We start from the raw sequence: 20,514 nt of genomic DNA on the forward strand, positions 1-20,514 counted from the left end.
CCTCAAAAAACTAAAAATGGAACTGCCTTTAGATCCAGCAATTCTACTTCTGGGATTATACCCTAACAATCCTGAAACATGAATTCAAAAGAATCTATGTACCCCAATGTTCATAGCAGCCTTATTTACAGTAGCCAAGTGCTGGAAACAGTCTTAGTGCCATCAGTAAATGAGTGGGTAAAAAAAAACTGTGGTATATACGCACAATCGAAGACTATGCAGTAGAAAAAAGAAGGAATTCCTACTTTTCATGACAGCATGGATGGAACTGGGGAGTATTATGCTAAGTGAAATAAGCCAGGCAGTGAAAGTTAAATATGATATCATCTTACCTATAAGTTGAACCTAATTAACAAAACAAACATGCAAGCAAAACTGAACTAGAGACATGGAAATAAGGAACAAACTGACAGTGACCAAAGGGGAGGGGTGAGAGGGATAAGGGGGAAAAGCAGGGGAAGAGTCAAGTCAAGCAACTTGCATAAAGGACCCATGGACAAAGACAATGGAGGGGGGAGGATTGAATGGGGAGGTGGGGAGTGGTTAAAGCAGGAGAGAGTAGTGGGATAAAAAAGGGGACAATTGTAACTGAACAAAAATAAAAAAACATTTAAAAAATGTAGTAAAAGGAAAAAGAAATAAAAGAAAAACAAGTTGTACTACATCAACTGAAAAGCTCTGCACAGCCAAGAATACCATCAACAAAATGAAAAAGCTACCTACAGAATGGGAGAAAATATTTTCAAACTTTATATCTGATAAAGAGTTAATATCTAAAGTATGTAAAGAACTCATACAACTCAACTGTCACAACAATAAAATAAAAGCAATCTGACTAAAAAATGAGCAGAAAATCTGAATTGATATTTTTTGAAAGAAGACATACAAATGGGTAACAGGAACATGAAAGAGTGCTCAATTTCACTAATTATAAGAAAAATACAAATCAAAACCACAATGAGATATCACCTCACACCTGTTAGAATAGCTGTTACCAAAAAGACAAGAGATAACAAGTGTTGGCGAGGATGTGGAGTAAGGGAAACTCTGTGCACTGTTGATGGAAATGCATATTGGTGCATTCACTATGAAAAAACACTATGTAGGTTCCTCAAAAAATCAAAAGTAGAACTATCGTAAGACACAGAAATGAGGAAGGAGATGGCGAAGCAGTGCCAGAAAACAAACTGTAATTAGACAATCTGGTACAAGGGTTCTAATATTTAAGTTTGCTTTGACTTCTTTTACTATATGGACACCTCTATGATATGGGCACTAAAACTAAAGTCAACAGTGGAAGAGGGATTGACACTGTATAGAACCATTTTAAGAGGAATGAAAAATAAAAGAGTCACACAGAAATTAAGTGTGTTACTGTAAAGCTACACCAATTGTGCCTGCCTCTCCTGTCTCCCCTTCCAACTTTTCTGCCTTTGCCACAACCTGAGACAGAAAGACCAACCTCTTCTTTTCTTTCTCCTCTTCAACTTATTTAACATGATGACAAGGATGAAGATCTTTATGTTGATCCACTTCCATTTAATGAATAGTAAGTAATCATCATGCTTATAGTTCATAAACTTGTTTGTTGTGATTGTATATTGTGTTTTCATGTGAAAACCTGAGTCATCATCATTGGGTAAGTATTCATCCACCTTTCACTCTTTCCACTTGCCATCCAAATGCTCTGACTGTGCAAATATTTACTTTTCTTACTAAGCAAGGGCTTGTTGCCCAATATGCAAAGAAGCCAATACTACAACATCAGCTTTTGAGAAAAGAAAAGGCTTTTATTTGTGAGTCGACTGACAAGGCGATTGGAGGCAGAGCTCACATCTGTTTCCCTGATCCGGGGTGTAGGACAGGTTTAAGAGGTGTCAGCATCAGATCTTCCTGGGCAATGGTCCCTTTGCTTATGAATGGGATCTGGTGTTTAGCTTCTGGTCATTTCCAGGTCCTTTGGTTACATTGAGGGGAGCAGTTAAGAGTTCACAAGTGTTATTCTTGAGTAGTATATCCAAAGTTTAAATTTTGGTTCTGGGTCTTGTTAGGAACAGGATTAGACCAGTTTGAGCTGGTTCTATGCTTACACTTTGAGGTATGGGAGTCATATTTTAACATTCTGACTGATCTTTCCTTGGATCTAAGCATGAGCAATGGCAGAGGTATCAGCAATTTGAAAAGAAGCATTGTGTTCCACCAGGATGTCTATAAAATGGATTTCAGTTATTCTGCTGCTATAGCTGAGTTGTAACGTTAGCCCTGGGAGCTGCGGAAGGGTACTATTGTGGCCCACAGAATATAGCGATTGGATCAATATGAAGACAGTCCTGGATGGACTTCTCCAGAGAGGTCATGAAGTAATTGTTCTAACATCTTAGGCTTCCTTTTTGGTTGATCCCAACAAGTCAAATCATCATTAAATTTGAGATTTACCCTATATGCTTAATTAAGAATGATGTGATGGTATTTTTATTTTCATGCAGCGGCCCAAATAGGTAGACAAATGAGCTGCCAAAATATACATTTTGGACATATTTTTCACTAATGCAAGAAATGTCTTGTCTGATTTTATTGAAAAGCTCTGTAAAAATGTCATTTTTAATATTTTTAAATGTTTTCTATAGGAAACAACAAAACTACAAGAATCAAGATTTGATATCATTCTTGTAGATGCCATTATACCCTGTGGTAAGCTGGTGGCTGAGCTGCTGAAAAATCTTTAGTGCACACTTCCTGTTTCTCTCATGTCTATACAATTGAAAAGTGTATTGTGGAGAATTTCCAATCCCTCCATCCTATTTTTTATTATTTGTTATTATGTCAGAATTAAGTGATCAAATGACCTTCATGGAGAGGGTAAACATTATGATGTATGTTTATTTTGTCTTTTTGGTTCCAAACATTTAATGATAAATGGGATCAGATTTATAGTGAAGCACTGGGTAAGTCATGTTTTCAGTTGGTAGCATGAAGTCCTAACTTTCCTAGTGCCTTGGAAGATGACTTTGCATAAATAAAAAGTCAGAGTCAGAGGAATTTGTTTCTATAAGTGAAGTGATGAAATAATATAAATGATCTTTCAATCCAGAAATATTATAGGAATGCTTAAATTATAAGGTCAGTTTGAGCCATATGGTCCATTACTAGCAAAAGACACTCCAGGAAGTCAGAGACCACAAATCGAGGCACTGAAAAGCTCTTTAAGCAATCACATATTCATTCTTATTTGTTGGTTTGTTTGTAACAGGCTTTATTTTATAGGGGAGTTATAGGTCCACAGGAATATTAAGTATAAATTTTCTATATATGTCCTGCCTCCACATATATATTGCCTCCTCTATTATTAACATCGCCCAGCAGAGACATACATTGGTTAGAATTGATGAAAGTATATTATATCATTATCATCTAAAGTCCATAGTTCACATTCACTCTTGATGTTAATTTATAATGTCATATCTCACTATTACAGTATTGTACAGAGTAGTTCTACTGGCCTAAAAGTTCTCTGTGCTCCGCCTATTCATCCTACATGTCAATTTTACTACAATTTTTTTGTATTCAGTAAGAAACATTAGAAATTTTACTAATTAAAGGAGTTCTGGCCAAGATGGAGGTTTAGGTAGATACGCTTTGCTTCCTTACACAACCAAAGAAGGACAACAACAAATTTAAAAACAAAAACAACCAGAACTGCCAGAAATTGAACTGTATGGAAGTCCGACAACCAAGGAGTTAAAGAAGAAACATTCATCCAGGCTGGTAGGAGGGGTGGTTATGGGAATCTGGGGTGGAGAGGACTCATGGCAAGGTGGTAGCTGGAGGACTGGGTGCATGAAGTTGTGGCTCGCAGTCTCACATTTGTGTGTGGATAAACCAGAAGGAACAACTGGGGAGTGAGTCAGACCTTGCAACCCAGGGCTCTAGTGCAGGAAACTGAAGCCCCAAAACCCCTGGCTGTAAAAATCTGTGGAGGTTGTGGAGGTGGTAGAAACTCCCAGCCTCACAGGAGAGTTTGTTGGAGAGGTACCTGGGGTCCTTGGACATACAAAAACTGCCCACTCAGGTATCAGCACAAAAAGGGTCCAATTTGCTTGTGGGTAGCAGGGGAAGTGACTGAAAGTGGGTGAGAGCCGAGCAAGCATCAGTGTTCCCTCTCTGACCCCTTGCCCACAGACAGCATCACAATGAAGCAACTTGGGTAGCTCTGCTCTAGTAAATACCTAAAGCTCTGCCCCTTACAATGTAACAGGTGCACAGAGACAAAGAAATGTAGCCCAAGTGAAAGGACAGATCAAAACTCCAAAAATAGAAGTAAGCAATGAGGAGATAGCCAACCTATCAGATTCAGAGTTAAAAAATACTGGTGATCAGGATGCTTAAAGATATGGTGGAGTAAGGACACAAAATAGAGGAAAAAGTGAAGGTTATGCAAAGTGAAATAAAGAAAAATACATGGGGAACCAACAGTGAAGGGAAGGAAACTGGGACTCAAATCAACAATATGAAACAAAAGAAACAAGAATTCAGAAAAATAAGGAGAGGATTAGGGACCTCTGGGACAACATTAAATGTTATCCAAATCATAGGGGTGCCAGAAGGAGGAGAGGAAGAGTAAGACATTGAAAACATATTTGAAAAAATAATGAAGGAGAACTTCCCCAATCTGGCCAAGGAAATAGATTTCCAGGAAGTCCAGGAAGCTCAGAGAGTCCGAAAGAAATTGGACCCAAGGAGGAACACACCAAGACACATCACAATTAAATCACCCAAGATTAAAGATAAAGAATCTTAAAAGCATCAAGATTAGAGAAGAGAGTTACCTACAAAGGAGTTCCCTTAAGACTATCAGCTGATTTCTCAAAAGAAACCTTGCAGGCAAGAAGGGGCTGGAAAGAAGTGTTCATGAGAAGCAAGGACCTACATCCAAGATTACTCTAGCCAGCAAAGCTCTCATTTAGAATGGAAGGGCAGATAAAGTGCCTCCCAGATAAGATCAAGTTAAAGGAGTTTATCACCACCAAGCCCTTATTATATGAAATGTTAAAGGGATTTATGTAAGAAAAAGAAGATCAATACTATGAGTAGTAAAATGACAACAAACTCAAAACTATCAACAACTGAACCTAAATAAAACAAAAACAAAGGCAAACTAAGCAAACAACTAGAACAGGAACAGAATCACAGAAATGGAGATCATAAGGAAGGTTATCAGCAGGGAGGAGGTGTGGTGAGAATGGGCAAAGAGATACAGGGAATAAGAAGCATAATTGGTAGGCACAAAATAGACAGGGGAAGTTAAGAATAGTATAGGAAATGGAGAAGCTAAAGAACTTGTATGTATGACCCATGGACATGAACTCAGAGGTGGAGGCTGCTGACGGGAGGGGAGCTGTAGGATGGAGGGGAATAAAAGGGAGGGAAAAAATGGGACAACTGTAATAGCATAATCAATAAAATACACTAAAAAATAAGTTTAACTAATTATCATCAAAGCAGGCAGATGTGTATGTTGGGGAGTTACTTATTTCCAGCACAATATTTATGGAGCATTGAGGAAATTGTTTCCCCTTGCATAGCTTTGTTTCATTTAAATTTAACTATTTACCCATGTTACCTGAAGGAGTCCTTCACAACTGAGAGATAAAGTGGCCCTATCTCAGACTCAGGAACTTATAATTAGAGATTTCTAATTATTACTCATTCCTTCACTAAGTATTTACAAATCATCTGTTTTGAAGGCTTAAAATCTTGTTGAAGGGTGGACATACAAATTATTACTCTATATTTTTAAAACTATATTTCTCATTAAAAGAAAAATGAGACAAAACTACGAGTGACCACATCTCTGTATTTCATGGAAAATTTTCCAGTTGTTTTTTTGCAAATACTTTTATTTAATCCATAAATATTATTAAGCTCCTAATAGGAACCAAATGCAGTAGTAGCCATACTTTCAAAAAACCTCAACAGTATACTCGGAAAATATAGGAATAAGGGAATAACTTGCTAAATTGTAGAATCTAGACTAAGTACTCTAAGGAAAGGTGTCTCCATGGGTGTGGTAATTAAGGAGTAGACATTATTGTTTATATTTGCATCAGTTAATTTTGGATCCTTACAGAATAAACAAATACATGTTTAATTCTTTAGTGCTTAGATTAGTACTTATGATTCTGAATGTACTGAGGTGACATTAGTGATAAAAGTCTATTATTCTCATTTATTTATATGAACCAAAAAATCTATAAAACACATATATTTGTAATTGTATTTTCAAACCAAGACATGTTTAAAGATTTTTGGTGACATTTTTCTAAGTTCCTTTCAGAAAATTACCTGAATTTCTCCAGCATGTTTGCTTTTTTATCCCCTTCAGGGAGATCCACTACATTATGCGAGTTAAAGGAGAAGGCTGAAATGTGGCTCATTTGAATCTATTAGGTTCTTGAATTTCTTAACCCACTTCCACCACATTTTGAGTTCTTTGGAGGACTCTATTGCAAACATTCTAAACCTCTGCCTAAGGTAACTTGTTCCTGTTGGTTTTGCTTTATTTACTTTGCATTTTCTGTAGAAATGTATCTGCATTCTTTATTTAGGATGTTTGATCACAATGAGAAAGATATGGGAAGCTGGACAAAATGTCCTGCCAATTAAAAACAAATATTTCAGTATCATCACAAAAATATGAATTTCATTATCATTACAAAATGAAGTATTATACCTGAGAGACTTTGGGAATAGGGTCAGTTAATTAAATTACAGCCTCATTATTCAACTCATAAGAAAGTGCCAGTCATTCATTCAAAGAATATTTTAATAGTGACTAACATAGTCTAGAGATAAGTGCTGGATATGCAAAGAAACAGTGTAGACACAATTTCCACCCATACAGACCTGACATTATACTTGAAAATATAGAATTTAAGCAAGTAATAAAAATTGCGTGACCCTGGCCAGGTGTCTCAGTTGGTTGGAGTGCTGTCCCATATATCAAAAATGTCTCATATTCAATATCTGGGAGGGGTGTGTATAGCAGGCTACTGACAGATATTTCTCTCTCATATTAATGTTTCTCTCTGTCTCTCTCTGTCTCTGTCTCTCTCAAATCAATAAAATCTTGGATGAGAATTTTAAATAATTGCATGAAGAGTATTATAATAGGGAAATGCCACAATGCTAGAGAATATCTATCAAGGATCAAATAAAAGTATTTCATATTAATGATAGTTAAGCGAGAACTGAAGAATGTGCAGTAATAGGAGGAAGGGATGGGGAGAAAGACACAAAAAGTAAAACAGGAAGAATAATGTTGACAGTTCCTAAGAAGTCCAAATTTAGTGTAGCGGGAAAAGGCTGACTCAAGAGGCAGATGATGCTGGAAAAGTAAGTTAGAGATAAGTAATTACAAGAATTTTGAAGCATGAGCCAATGGAAAAGAGAAAATGGAATGAAAGGGAGAGATGTGATCAGATTTCCTTTTTTATTAAACCCCCAGATACAATGAGCATATGGAAATGAACAGGGGCAAGGGTTGAAAGGCAGACCACACAGGAGGTTGTAAGAATTCAGGCAACAGATGATGAAAAACTGGACATTAAAGATATGACTACGCCTATTCTTGTAATTATAACATCAACCTCGTTTACATTCAGTAGAAAAAAATTACTTAATACATATAAAATACTTAAAATATATCTGGTACATGGTCAGTGATACGGAAGTAATATTAACTATTGTCACTATTGTTATTTTTGTTAGTATGGTATATATTATTAATAACCTAATATGTGTCTGCCTATTTTGATATTTCTTTTTTAATAAAAACTGGTTTTCAATAGATCAAGATGGCATTTTCTATCAAAGTTGTAGAGGACATGTCCTATGAAGGTCTTAAAGACAAATGTATGAAGTATGTCCAGAAAGTATCCAGCCATGTCCTACGGAAAATACAGACATTTATTGAAGAAGATACAAGATACAAGAAACACTGTACATAGGACAATGATGCCTCAGTCTCCTTCAAAGTAGACACCTTGGGACCTCACACAGTTCACCCAGCATCATTAGCAACTGTAGCATGATATTCCTTTTGCTCTGGTAGCAGAGGCCCCAGAATGAATTTTGCCATCACACATTTTATGCCAAAATCCTGCATCAAAATCTCAGACACAGTAGATTTTGGAATCCCCAGATCAACTTCTAGATCTCACACTGTCAGTCACTGATCTTTGTGGATTGCAGCCTGTAACGTTCAACATTCTCAGGTATTCTGCTTGTTGCAGGCCTTCCAGAATGTGGATCACATTCAACAGATTCTTGACCATCTTTGAAGCGTTTCTGCCACACATTTTTTTGCACTGCATTCATTGCGTTGTCCCCAAAAGCCTTCTAAATCTCTGAATAGTTTCTGCAGAGGAGTGTTCAAGCTTATCGTAAAATTTGATGCAGATTTGTTGCTCTACTCACTCAGTCATTTTGAATGTGATGGCCACATAGTACACATGCTCACTCAACAGTGTCTACTGCCCCCACTGACTAGTACAGTGAAGTTTCCACTGTTCATGCATGCACATTCCAGTCCACTTTTCTCAGCTACCAGGTTACATCGATGTCGCACAAACTGTTCTCATTATATTAACAGTGGCTGGTCTTTTTCCAGAAAGACCTTATATATGTAATTTGGCAATCAGATGAGAAAGTTGAAATACTAAAATGTTTTGAAAGGCTCTTTTCCAGTATTCTAGCTTAAAGGGAAGATCATTTCTCAATAATATTAATTATGTTCCAACAATATTGGCAGCCAAACCAATTTCCATCTTCACCACAGCATTTAAACAATTCCTCATTTGAGATCCTAAGGTTTGATGTCTAGAGCGTAAAACAGATTTGCTTATTACAGCAGGTGTTCCTGCCATACTGCCACACACAAAACCTGTACGAAATCTCAGTAAAGATTGCTTGGAGAACATGGTTCTTGCCATCATAACTGCCTGTTGAAATGAAGGAGAAAATGTATACTACATATATAATAAAGACCATAAATTCTGTATATTTAATAAAGATCAGATAATTTCTACCACTGTTATCTGAAACTGTTCATAGTTTAAAATTACAAAATAATTTTGTTAATATATAGGATAATATTCCTTATGGGAGAAAGAATCTATATGTTTTAAATTGATATCATATCTTTAAGACATAAATAGAAAGCAAATACCCTTTACTAAACTATTAAATGATTTATTTTTTTTAAAAGATTTTATTTATTTATTTTTAGAGAGAGGGGAAAGGAGGGAGAAATAGAGGGAGAGAAACATTAATGTGTGGTTGCCTCTCATGTGCCCCTTACTGGGGACCTGGCCCGCAACCCAGGCACGTGCCCTGACTGGAAATTGAGCCCATGACACTTTGGTTTGCAGGCCAGCATTCAATCCACTGAGTCACACCAGCCAGGGCTAAATGATTTATTAGGAAATCCTTCTTGTCTACCATATGATAAGCAGCAACATAAAGCAGATCTTAATTGAGGGTTAAATAATGTATCTTTTGATTGCAAATTATTTAGGCTATGTATGAAAATTTTCAGATGGGTAAAGGCTGAGGTAAGATAAGTGAAAGTTCTATTCAATCTAAACCTGTTCTTGAAAGATGTACCCCTTCACATTAAGGGAGAGTGACAATGTTAGCAGGAGTGGAAAGAGGAAGAGAAGCAAGACAAGGGGAAGGATGAATAAAAGTATAATCCTAGTAATTACTAATAGTAGCTGTTGTTTTTAAGATGCAAAAATAAAACTTGAATCTAAGTCAATGATTTATGAAACCAGTCACTTTTCTTTATTATATAATGTAAGTTATTCCCCCAACCTACTTGCTTTTCATTATTAGTATCCTAGCTAAATTCTATACTTTCCTTTTAAGAAATAAGAATTTGGCAAATTGCAACAAGATTCTTAAAATTCTTACAGATTTTACTTTCTAATATGCTCCTATGAAACTATACAGAGAAACATAATCAAACTGTGCAAAAATGCAATTAAATTTCACACCAAGTATATATCTAGAAGGAGAGTAGGGGTAAATCTTAATTCGTTTTTGATTCTTTTTTGTAGTTCTTCAAGTGTTCTTTCGATGAGCATGTGTTATTTTTATAAGAATGTCAAAGAATGAGAATAACCAGTCCATGCCAGTGATTAGTCTACCAAGAGAGGCTCTATTACTATTTTACTATAGGGAACCATCTGCCATAGCATGGTTGAAGAAAGCTATTGGCAGAGAATTAAAGAGACAAAACATTGAACACGGGTAACTCTAAATGTTGTTACAGATCACTGGACCTACACAGATACCAGGATGCACAATGTTAGTCATAGAAAAGTACAGTGGCCTTTATATGAAACTTGTATCATCAAGGTGAAACTGTACTTTTGAAGAGCTTTCTGGACAATGTAGAGTTTGCAAAGTCAAAGTGTGAAAATTGTTTTCTCTTTCTTTTTTCTGTAATAAAAACAAATTAAAAGAAAGTTTTACAAAAATGATTAGAATGAGAAAGTATAATTTTTATATTGGAAATATTAAGTCATTGTTTTCTAGAGAGAAAATAACAATAATAAATTTAAAGCAGGACAGAAAAAAGATGAGTATGCAGTTTTGATGAGATATCCAGAAAACTTTGGCTCCTCAACATTTGCATTTTTTGTAGAAAAATACATTGAGCAATGAAGAATTACTCTAAACCAGAAAGTAATAAACATATTTAAATTGTTAAGGACCTGGGACCACAAGTAAGAGTAATTCTGAAATTACAGAATTACAGTTCCAGGTGTTCTCGGCTTCACCAGGAGTTTTATATAGATGACCCTTGAAAAATAGAGGGGTTAGGGACATTGAGCTCCTCCCTTCCCATAAAAAATCTGTGTGTAATCAAAAGAGAAATTAAAGTATACCTCGAAACAAATGAAAGTGCAAATACAATATACCAAAATGTATGGGTTGTAGCAAAAGCAAATCTAAGAGGGACATTCGTAGTGATTGACACCTACATTAGGGAACATGAAATACTTCAAATAAGCAAACTTTAAAACTCAAGAAACTAGACACAAAAGAACAAACAAAACTGAAAGTAGGTGGAAGAAAACAAATATTAGTGCAGAAATAAATGAAATAAAAAATAAAAAGACAATGAAAAAGATCAATAAAACTATGAGTTGTGTTTTGAACATGTAAACAATATCAACAAACCTCTAGCTAGACTCGCCAAGAGAAAAAGAAAGAGGACCCAAATAAAATTAGAAATGAAAGAGGAGACATTACAATTGATGTATTAAAAATAAAAAATTTTATAAAAGACCATTATGAAAAATTATACATGAATAAATTGGACATCCTAGAAAAATGGATAAACTTCGAGAAACATATAACCTACCAAGGCTAAATTATGAAGAAATAGAAAACCTGAATATTCTAATTACTAGAAAGGAGATTGAATCAGTAATCAAAAACCTCCCAATGAAGAAAAGTCAGGGCCAAATGGCTTTACTGGTGAATTCTACCAAACATTTAAAGAAGAAGGGGGCAAGGGAAAGTGGTGGGGGGTAGACAGAGACAAATGTATTTGAAAAAATAAATTAATTAATTTAAAAAATAAAGAAGAATTAATACCAATCGTTCTCAAACTCTCCCAAAAAATAGAAGAAGAGGACACGTCCAAACTCCTTTTATGAGACAGCATTACCTGATTCCAAGGATACCACAAGAAAAGAAAATTACAGGCCAATATCCCAAATAAATGGTGGGGAAAAAATAGGTGAAAGTGGTCAAAAAGTACTAATTTCCAATTATAAGATAAATAAATTCTGAGGACTATAGTTAACAATACAGTATTGCATATTTGATAATTCAAAGTTACTAGGAGTATAGTTACTTAAAAGTTTTCATCATAAGAAAAATTTGTAACCAGGTGAGATGGTGGATGTTAACTAAAGTATGTGGTAATTATTTCACAATATAAACATATATAAAATCATTATGTTTTATACCATAAACTAACACAATATTATATATCAATTAAATCTCAATGAAACTGGAAAGAAAAGAATTTGCCAAATAAATTTGACACATTACTTAACAATAAAGCATAATTGTTATTGCCCTGAAGAGTAATAAAGAATCTGTGGTAAACATTTTTTTTAATGATTGCAATTATGTTACTGTTATAAACTGTTATCCCCTCTTTTTAAAAATTATTTTTCTTGATTTTTTTCAATAAAAATGGTAAATATTAAAAATTTATTCTGATCCCTTATGCAGTTTAAACTTGATTACACTCATACTAACATATTTACAAATCCAAGACCTTGGATTTCTACTTCACAGATTGATGGGGATTAAATGGTCCAAATTCATGTTGTTGAAAATAAATTGTATCCTCCAAGCCTCATCATCTATTATCCAGTTAACAAAGAGGTAAACAAGACCACTCCTCTTACCTCTCCCAGCCCTAAGCCTCCTACCAACCCCCTACCCTGTCCTGCCCCACCCATAATGACACCATTACATGAAGAAAAGAAGCATGTGAACAAAGTAGGTAATGGGAAAGTTCCAGAAATAATGCATTCAAGATTTTCATTTATTACTTCATTCACATATATTTGGGTGCCTTTCCTAGTGCTAGTGTTCAAGCTTTGAACAACATGTCTATTCTCTGTTTCCTTAAGGGCCTGCTTGAGAGTACAAGTCGGCACAAATGGGGCTCTGAAGCAGTGGATATATGCTCAGAGTTAAGAAATAGCTCTTAGTCAGCTTTTCACATAATGCAAGTGCTAGCTATTGTGTTTAGCCGCCAAGGACACCAGTCAAATTACTGGCCAATTCCCATCACACTTTCCTTTAGTGGCAAAGCTTATATTCCTGAGCATGTGGCTCAGCCCAGGTCAGTCAGAACACTTCTGCTTTGGTGAGGTAAGTCATATGATCCAAGTTGTACTATTTCGTCAGATGGAGATAGCAAGGAAGGCCTTGTTGTTGAGTACTAGGGTTAGTTTTCAAAAATAGATGCCAGTGGTCCTATTTCTTATCTTGTGGAGAATGTTCGTTTGTAATAGAATATAATGAAACTACCAGAGAGAGAGAGCAGAGATTATAAATACAGAAAGATAGGAAGAGAGAGAGAGAAGGGGAGGGAGAGAGAGGAGGAGGTGGTGGGAGAAAAGAGGGGAAGAGAAGGGCGTGTTAGTTGAGGAAAGATTTTGGGCAGAAGAGTCTGCCTCCTTAACTCTATCACACCGCACAATCAGGAGCTGAAAGCAGCACTGCTAACCTCTGGCCCTTGGGTCCTTATCATCTATCAGCAGTGTCCTCAGCTCACATTTCCCAAGAAAAACAACTCTTTTCAGGTATAAAGGAGTGTTAATCTCAGGGAAGACATTCATGCAAGGGAACCAAATCTGTGGAAATTCAACTCTTATCTACCAAGTGAACAATCTTTTACAAAATTAAACAAAACCTCTCCTTTTATAATTGTAGTCATTGCTTTACAGTTATGTAAGAACAACAGCAACAAAAAAAAATTCAGGAGGGTTAATCAGAACAAAGGAACTGTTTGTCCCAATTATGTTTCCATGTTTTTGTGAAACAAAAAACCATTGGCAACTTTGAAATGGCTTTTTTTTTTTTTTTTTTTTTTTTTAGCTCCTATTCTTCTAAACCAAGGTGGCAAGATGCATTCCTAGCTCTAGCTCAAGGTATCCTGAATTTTTCTTCCTCCTAGCAGTCCGTGCCAGAAACTTCTCGTGGTTTATGCTCTGAAAATTGGAATTTAACTTATAGGGACGGCAATATAGGTGACTTTCTTTTCCATTTTGCTTCTGATATCACTCTCACGTTCCTGTGCAGATCATAAACATCTGATTGGGCTTATTTTTTTTAGGACTTTGAAATGTAGAACTGAAATAAAGTAAAATGCCAAGAGAAGAAATAGAAACTTATGAGAAACTACAGGGGAGGTAAGTAATACCTGTGGCACATTCATGGGGACAGGGCCAGAGCCTTCAAAAGAGACCAGGTTAGAGAATAATGCAGATTAGAACCCAATGCAGTCCAAATAACTCTATTTGGGTGTAGTATAAGCCCTCTGAATTTATTGCCCTCCCTATTCACATTGCTGCCAAATAACAGCTGCAATCTTGAGCAGCTCCTTTCTACTTCAGTTTTCACAGTAGCCCTCTCTTCAATCTTGATGCTTTTGCCACTTGACTGGGATCTTGAGCTGGTCCTGCTCCTCTTTCTGCTTTTGCTATTAGTATTAAGAGCATAAGGGAGAGTTTGACTTACTATACAACAAGAGATACGACACAAGATAGTTTTGGTATAATTTTCATTCCTATGAAGAAAAGGGTGGACATTTAAAAGAAAGACCAGTAATAACCACAAGTAGGATTGTGTTAAGAAAGCTGAGCTGCAGTAGGATCAAATTTCAACTGGAGAGTGAGAATTAATAATTAAATTGGTCTCATTCTTCCTCTATCATCATCCTGCTGTTTAAGAAGTGGCTAGAAGCAGATACTGGGAAATATTCTGGGTTCAATGAGATGCCATAGTTCCACTGCATAGTTAGGAATGTCTAGGGTATTGAATTTCTGCTAGAGATGGCTGTATTAAATATTGTCATCTTGGAATCTCAGTTTGTCACACATTTAGATGGGCTCACATTACGCTCATTCCTTGTCTTATTCCTACCTGACTCTATTATAGTGGCTATAAAACCTAAAACTCAATTTCCCAGCTTTTCTTGAAACTAAAGTGGGCATGTAACATGGCTCTGGCCAATGAGATATAAGCAGATGTGATTTGTGGTTTTGAGGCCTGGAGAAACTGGCACCGTTTGGTACAGTGAGGCAACAAGTAAGAGGACAATGAGAGCATGATAAGGATGACAGACCAAAAAGGTAGAAAGAGCCTGGTTGTCCAGTGACATTGTTGAATTATAGCACCAGTCTGGAATACCCTATCCCAGAAGGTTAGACAGTAAAATTCTATTTTTTTAAGTCAGTGCTTCCAATCCTTTTCCATAGCTTGGCATACACGGAAAGGATAATATTGTATTTGCATGCCACATGTAGGTGGATGAGCAAAGCTGTTCAGGACTGGAGACAATCTCTCGTATCTTAAATGTGCACTAAGGGATCACTGTCTCAGCTTACTTTTAAATGTTTGAAGCTCTCACAGAAGTCTGAGTTAATTCACTTAATTTCCTGAAGCTGAAAATATCACTGACACACTGGAGTTTGAAGAAAGCCTTAGGAGGCAAGGAGATAGCTTTTTATCTGTTATATAATTGAAAGTCATGATGAAGGTTAGCCTCTGTAAGTTAAAAACAAACATGTGGCATATAAAAGAGAAATTCTGTCAAAAGTGGGATTTTTGATTTAAATAATCAAAGGACTGCTTATTAGGATGAGAAGATCAAAGCAAAGTCTCTGCAGGTGCCTGGCTGATGGAATGGAAGTAGAGGTTTGCAGCATCAAGGAGAGAAGTAGGGACTAAGAGAACTGGAGCTGTTAAGTTGCTTAGGATGCAGAAGATATTGATGTAGAGAAAGAATGCAGCGTTGTAGGATGAATATATTGAAGGAGAAGGAAGAGGTGTCTGTTAGATGAGAACTGCAGTGCTGTAAAGTTGGGAGGGGATTTAGACTGAGGATATATATTTCAAATGATGAGATTGGAAGAGATGATGCTCACTTATTTTTCAGAAGTAGCATTGGGAATCTTGTAGAAGAGCCTTGTCATTTCCCCACACCTCCCCCTTTAACCTTTCCCTCCTTTTTCTCCTCTGGACAATTCAGGTCGGATTGCAGTACCACAGTTAAATGTATAGATGACTGTATTTTTCTAAGTATCCTTCCCTGATGACAAAGAGTCTCTCCTTGACCAAATTACTCAGTCTCTGCTGAACTTTTTTTCTACTAGACCTGACTTTTGGACTTTTGTGTTCCTCTCAGCATTGTCCATTTCTAGCAGGAAGCCTGATAAGTCAGTTTGACTAGAATCTCCCATGTTCCACATCTGACTATTCTCAATATTTAATTGGGTTTCTCATCTGCCTTTATCCTCCAGGGGATATCTCATCACCCTGGGCTGCTTTCAACAAGAATCCTGTTAGGTTGGTTTGGACAAAATCACCTCTGGTTCCTCTAAGTAATGACCCCCCAACCTGCCCCTTGACTATAAGTTCCCACTTGACTATGTGCATTTGAAGTTGAGTTTAAGCTCTCTCCCCTACTGCAAGAACCCACAGCAGTTTTTCTACATGCATTGCAATGATGATTCCTCTTGAATAGCCTGCATTACCATCTACATTACAAATGTAATAATCCATTTTTTCTTTAATAATTTAAATAATATTTATTCTCTCACATTAATTAGGAATAACCAATAATTAAATAATAATAATTATTATAGATAATACAGGTATTACAGTTTATTGAATCTACAATGTACTTGATGTCTGATACCACTCAAAGTACTGTACATGCCCTAAATGGTGTGGCTCAGTTGGCTGGGCATCATCCTGCATGCTGAAGTGTTGCCGGTTCGATTCCCAATTGGGGCACATGCCTGGGTTGCAGGCCAGGTTCCTAGTAGGGGGCGCACGAGGTACAGCCACACATTGATGTTTCTCTCCCTCTCTTTCTCCCTCCCTTAACCCTCTCTAAAAATAAATAAAACCATTAAAAAACCCAAAGTAATATACAAATATTCACTCATTTAATCCTTATAAAAACCCAATCAATTTTGTGTTAAGGCAGCATTGAACATTATGATTTGGTGTGTAAAAGACAAAGTGCACTGAACAATTAAGGAGATTATTTTATTTAAACAACTGCAATAAAAAAATTTATTAATGAGGAACCCTCAAAGAAAGGGGAGGGGCCTGGAATTTCATAGAGGCAGATAAATAAGGAAGTCAGAGCCCTAGGAGAGTTATGAGGAAGGATGTAGGCCTCTTGGAATATGAAAGGCCAGAGTTGTGCTTTTTGATTAGCCATTTCCTGGAACAAAAAATGGTACAAGGAGTTCTTAACCATTGCTGCTCAAAGTCAGAGCTCAGATAAAAGTCCAATACTGTCAGGTGATAGAAGCATAAGGCAAGTACATGAATGTAGCAAAATATTTAATGACAGTTTTTTAAACTCTGCTCCCAATTCAAACCCTTTAACATGAATTAAAAGCAAAACCTATTATATTGTACTATGTATTATCTAAAATTATCTATTGTTGAAACAAAAACCAGAGATCCAAGATGGTGGCAAAGTAAGTAGAAACCATACTAATCTCCTCCGAGGACCAAAGTGTAATTACAACTAAATTATAGAAAAATCATCTGAATAACCAACTGAACACTAGCTAGAGAGAAGCTTTATAATCAAGGACTTACAGAAAAAAAACACACCACTACAACACGCTAGTAAGAAGCACGGAAGCACAAGAAGCCTGGCTGGGCTCTCATGGTTGGCAGCTGAAGTTCTGGAGGGATGTTTAAGTGGCAAGGGGCAGGAGATTCTCCCTAGAAGTGCGAGGTTTAAACTCCAGCTAGGATCCTCAGCCTAGAGCACAAGAACTGAGAAGGAACCCAAATAATATCTGGCTGTGAAAAGCATTAGGGCTTCTGTCTGCCAGGGAGAAATGGCTAGGGATGCCAAGATCCTCTTAAAGAGACAACACACAAAATTTTGTTTGCAGCCACTTACCCTGATCTCTGGCGGAGGGAGAGCAGAGCAGTCTAGAGCCATGTGAGGACAATTTGGGGCTGGTGGCTCTGTGGAGAGAAAGCTGAAGTGTCAGCTGCTAGGATTCCTCTTCTGAGTCACTCTCCATGCTGCAGAAGACATCTTCCTTGGGCAGAGCACTCCCCTTTATGTTGCAGCATCTTTGGAGGAAGCAATAGCCCCACCTGCAGGAATCCCTCTTGCCCCACCCTGTGGAGCTTTAAGTCCAGCTGCTAAGTAGCACAGCTGGGAGCACTTTCAAAGTTTAGGCCTAACAGAAAGCCTGCAGGTGAAGGAAAGTCTCTGGGAGGTCTGAGACTGTAGCTAACCCTCCCCCAGGCCTGGTGCTGACAAAAGTTGGCCTTAATGAGGAACTTGGTTCTTTCCACACACTCCCAGGCCCATAAGAAAGAACCACAAGCCGTGGGTTGCTGATGGCTCCAAACAGGTTGTCCAGGGAGGGTTACAGGCAGTGTCTGATGTAGGTCTACACCATAGTCTTTGAAGACTTATGTAACACATAAAAACAACACAAAGAGGCAACCAAAATAGGAAGACAAAAAAAAACAGGCCTCAAATAAAAGAACAGGAGAATTCTTCAGAAGAGGACTAAATGAACTGAAAACAAGCAATATATCAAATATAGAGTTCAAAGTAATGATTGTAAAGATGCTGAACAGCATGAAAAAAACATAAAAACCAGGAAAAAGGACCAATCAGAAAGAAAGAATGCAATATCTGAAATAAATCATACACTAGAAGAAATAAACAGTAGGTTAGTTGAAGCAGAGGATCAAATCAGTGATTTGGAAAATAAGATAGAAAAAAACACCCAGGCAGAGCAGCAAAAAGAAAGTAAGAATTTTTTAAAAATGAGGAGAGCTTAAGAAACATTTGGGACAACATGAAGTATAGCAAATTCACACCATGAGGATATCAGATGGAGGAGAGAGTGAGCAAGGGATCAAGAATCTATTTGAAAAAATAATGACTGAAAATATCCCTATCCTAGTGAAGGAAAAAGATGCACAATCCAGGAAACACAGAGAGTCCCAAAAAGATAGACGCAAAGTTGCCTACACCAAGACACATAGTAATTAAAATGGAAAAGCTTAAAGACAAGGAGAGAGTCTTAAAATCTGCAAGAGAAAAGCAGTTAGTTACCTACAGGTGAGCTCCCATTAGACTGTCATCTGATACCTCAACAGAAACATTTCAGGCCAGAAGAGATTGCCACGAAACATTCATGGTGATTGAAACAAGGACCTCCAATAAAGTCTACTTTACCTATCAAAACTATCATTTAAAATTGAAAGGGAAATAAAGAGTTTCCCAGAAAAGAAAAAGCTAAAGTAGTTTGTTATCACCAAATCAGTATTTCTACCAATGTTAAAAAGCTTGCTTTAAAAATAATAATAAGAAGAAAACAAAAAAAGCCATAGGAAAATAGTTTAAATAAAATGGCAATAAATACATATCTATCAATAACCACTTTAAAGGTAAATGGCTTAAATCCTCAATCAAAAGACATAGGGTAGCTCAATGGATAAGAAAACAAGACCCATATATATGCTGTCTCCAAGAGATTTACCTTAGAGTGAAAGATAACAACAGACTAAAGATAAATGGAAAGAAAAGGTATTTTATGCAAGTGAAAAGACAAAAAAAGCTGTGGCAACAATACTTGTATCTATCTGAAAAACAGACTTTAAAACAAAGCTATAGTAACAGACAGAGAAGGACACTACATAACGTAGTGTCCAAAAATTGGACAAGAGGACATAACCCTAGTAAACATTTGTAAACATAATATAGTGTCCACAATCCAACAAGAGGATGTAACTTTAGTAAACATTTATGCATCTAAATAGGAGTACCATAACATGTAAAGCAAATCTAGATAGACATAAAGGTAGAGATGGACAGAAATACAGTCATAGTAGGGAATTTTAACATCCCATTGACTTTAATGGATATATCTTCCAGACAGATATTCAACAAGGAGACAGTAGCCTTAAATAAACACACAAGGAACATATATTTAATTGCTATCTTCATAGCATTTTACCCCAAAGCAGCAGAATATACATTCTTTTAAAGTGCACATGGAAAATATTCTAGTATAGGCCACATAATAGGACACAAATAAGTGTTAATAAATTTAAAAAGATTAAAATCATATCAAGCCTCTTCTCTGACCATAATGCTATGAAACTAGAAATCAAACATGAGAAGAAAACTGAAAAACACACAGAGACATGGAAACAAAATAATATGTTATTAAACACTGAATGTGTCAACAATGATGTAAAGGAAGAAATCAAAAACTATCTTGAAACAAATGAAAATGAGAGAACTACAACTAAAATCTGCAGGACACAGGGAAACTATCCTAAGAGGGAAATTCTCAGCATCACAGGTCTATCTAAAACAAAAGAGAGTAAGAAAAAGCTCAAATAAACAATCTAACTTTACACTTAAACAAACTTGAAAAGAGCAAAAAACAAAGCTCTTTTCCAAGATGTAATATTAAAATTTTAATATTTTATAGTTGTGTCCTCTTTGGACAAAAAATATTCCAAGTCATGAAAAGCAAAGGCCTGCAACCAAGACTGCTCTACCCAACAAGGCTCTCAATTAAAATGGAAGGCGAAATAAAGAGTTTTCCAGACAAAAGAAGGCAAAAAGAATACACCTCCACCAAACCAGCACTGCAAAATATATTAAAGAGACTGCTTTAA

At 36.4% G+C, this 20,514-nt stretch overlaps 1 pseudogene; it reads left to right on the forward strand.

The window, feature by feature from the left end:
- LOC129085251 (UDP-glucuronosyltransferase 2B31-like) overlaps positions 1 to 20,514 on the forward strand; it is an 89,235-nt pseudogene that overhangs the window by 63,442 nt on the left and 5,279 nt on the right.

The sequence above is a fragment of the Pteronotus mesoamericanus genome, unplaced genomic scaffold, assembly GCF_021234165.1.
Source record: "Pteronotus mesoamericanus isolate MK-2021 breed Mesoamerican mustached bat unplaced genomic scaffold, CSHL_Meso_final scaffold_232, whole genome shotgun sequence".
Classification (NCBI taxonomy): Eukaryota; Metazoa; Chordata; class Mammalia; order Chiroptera; family Mormoopidae; genus Pteronotus; species Pteronotus mesoamericanus.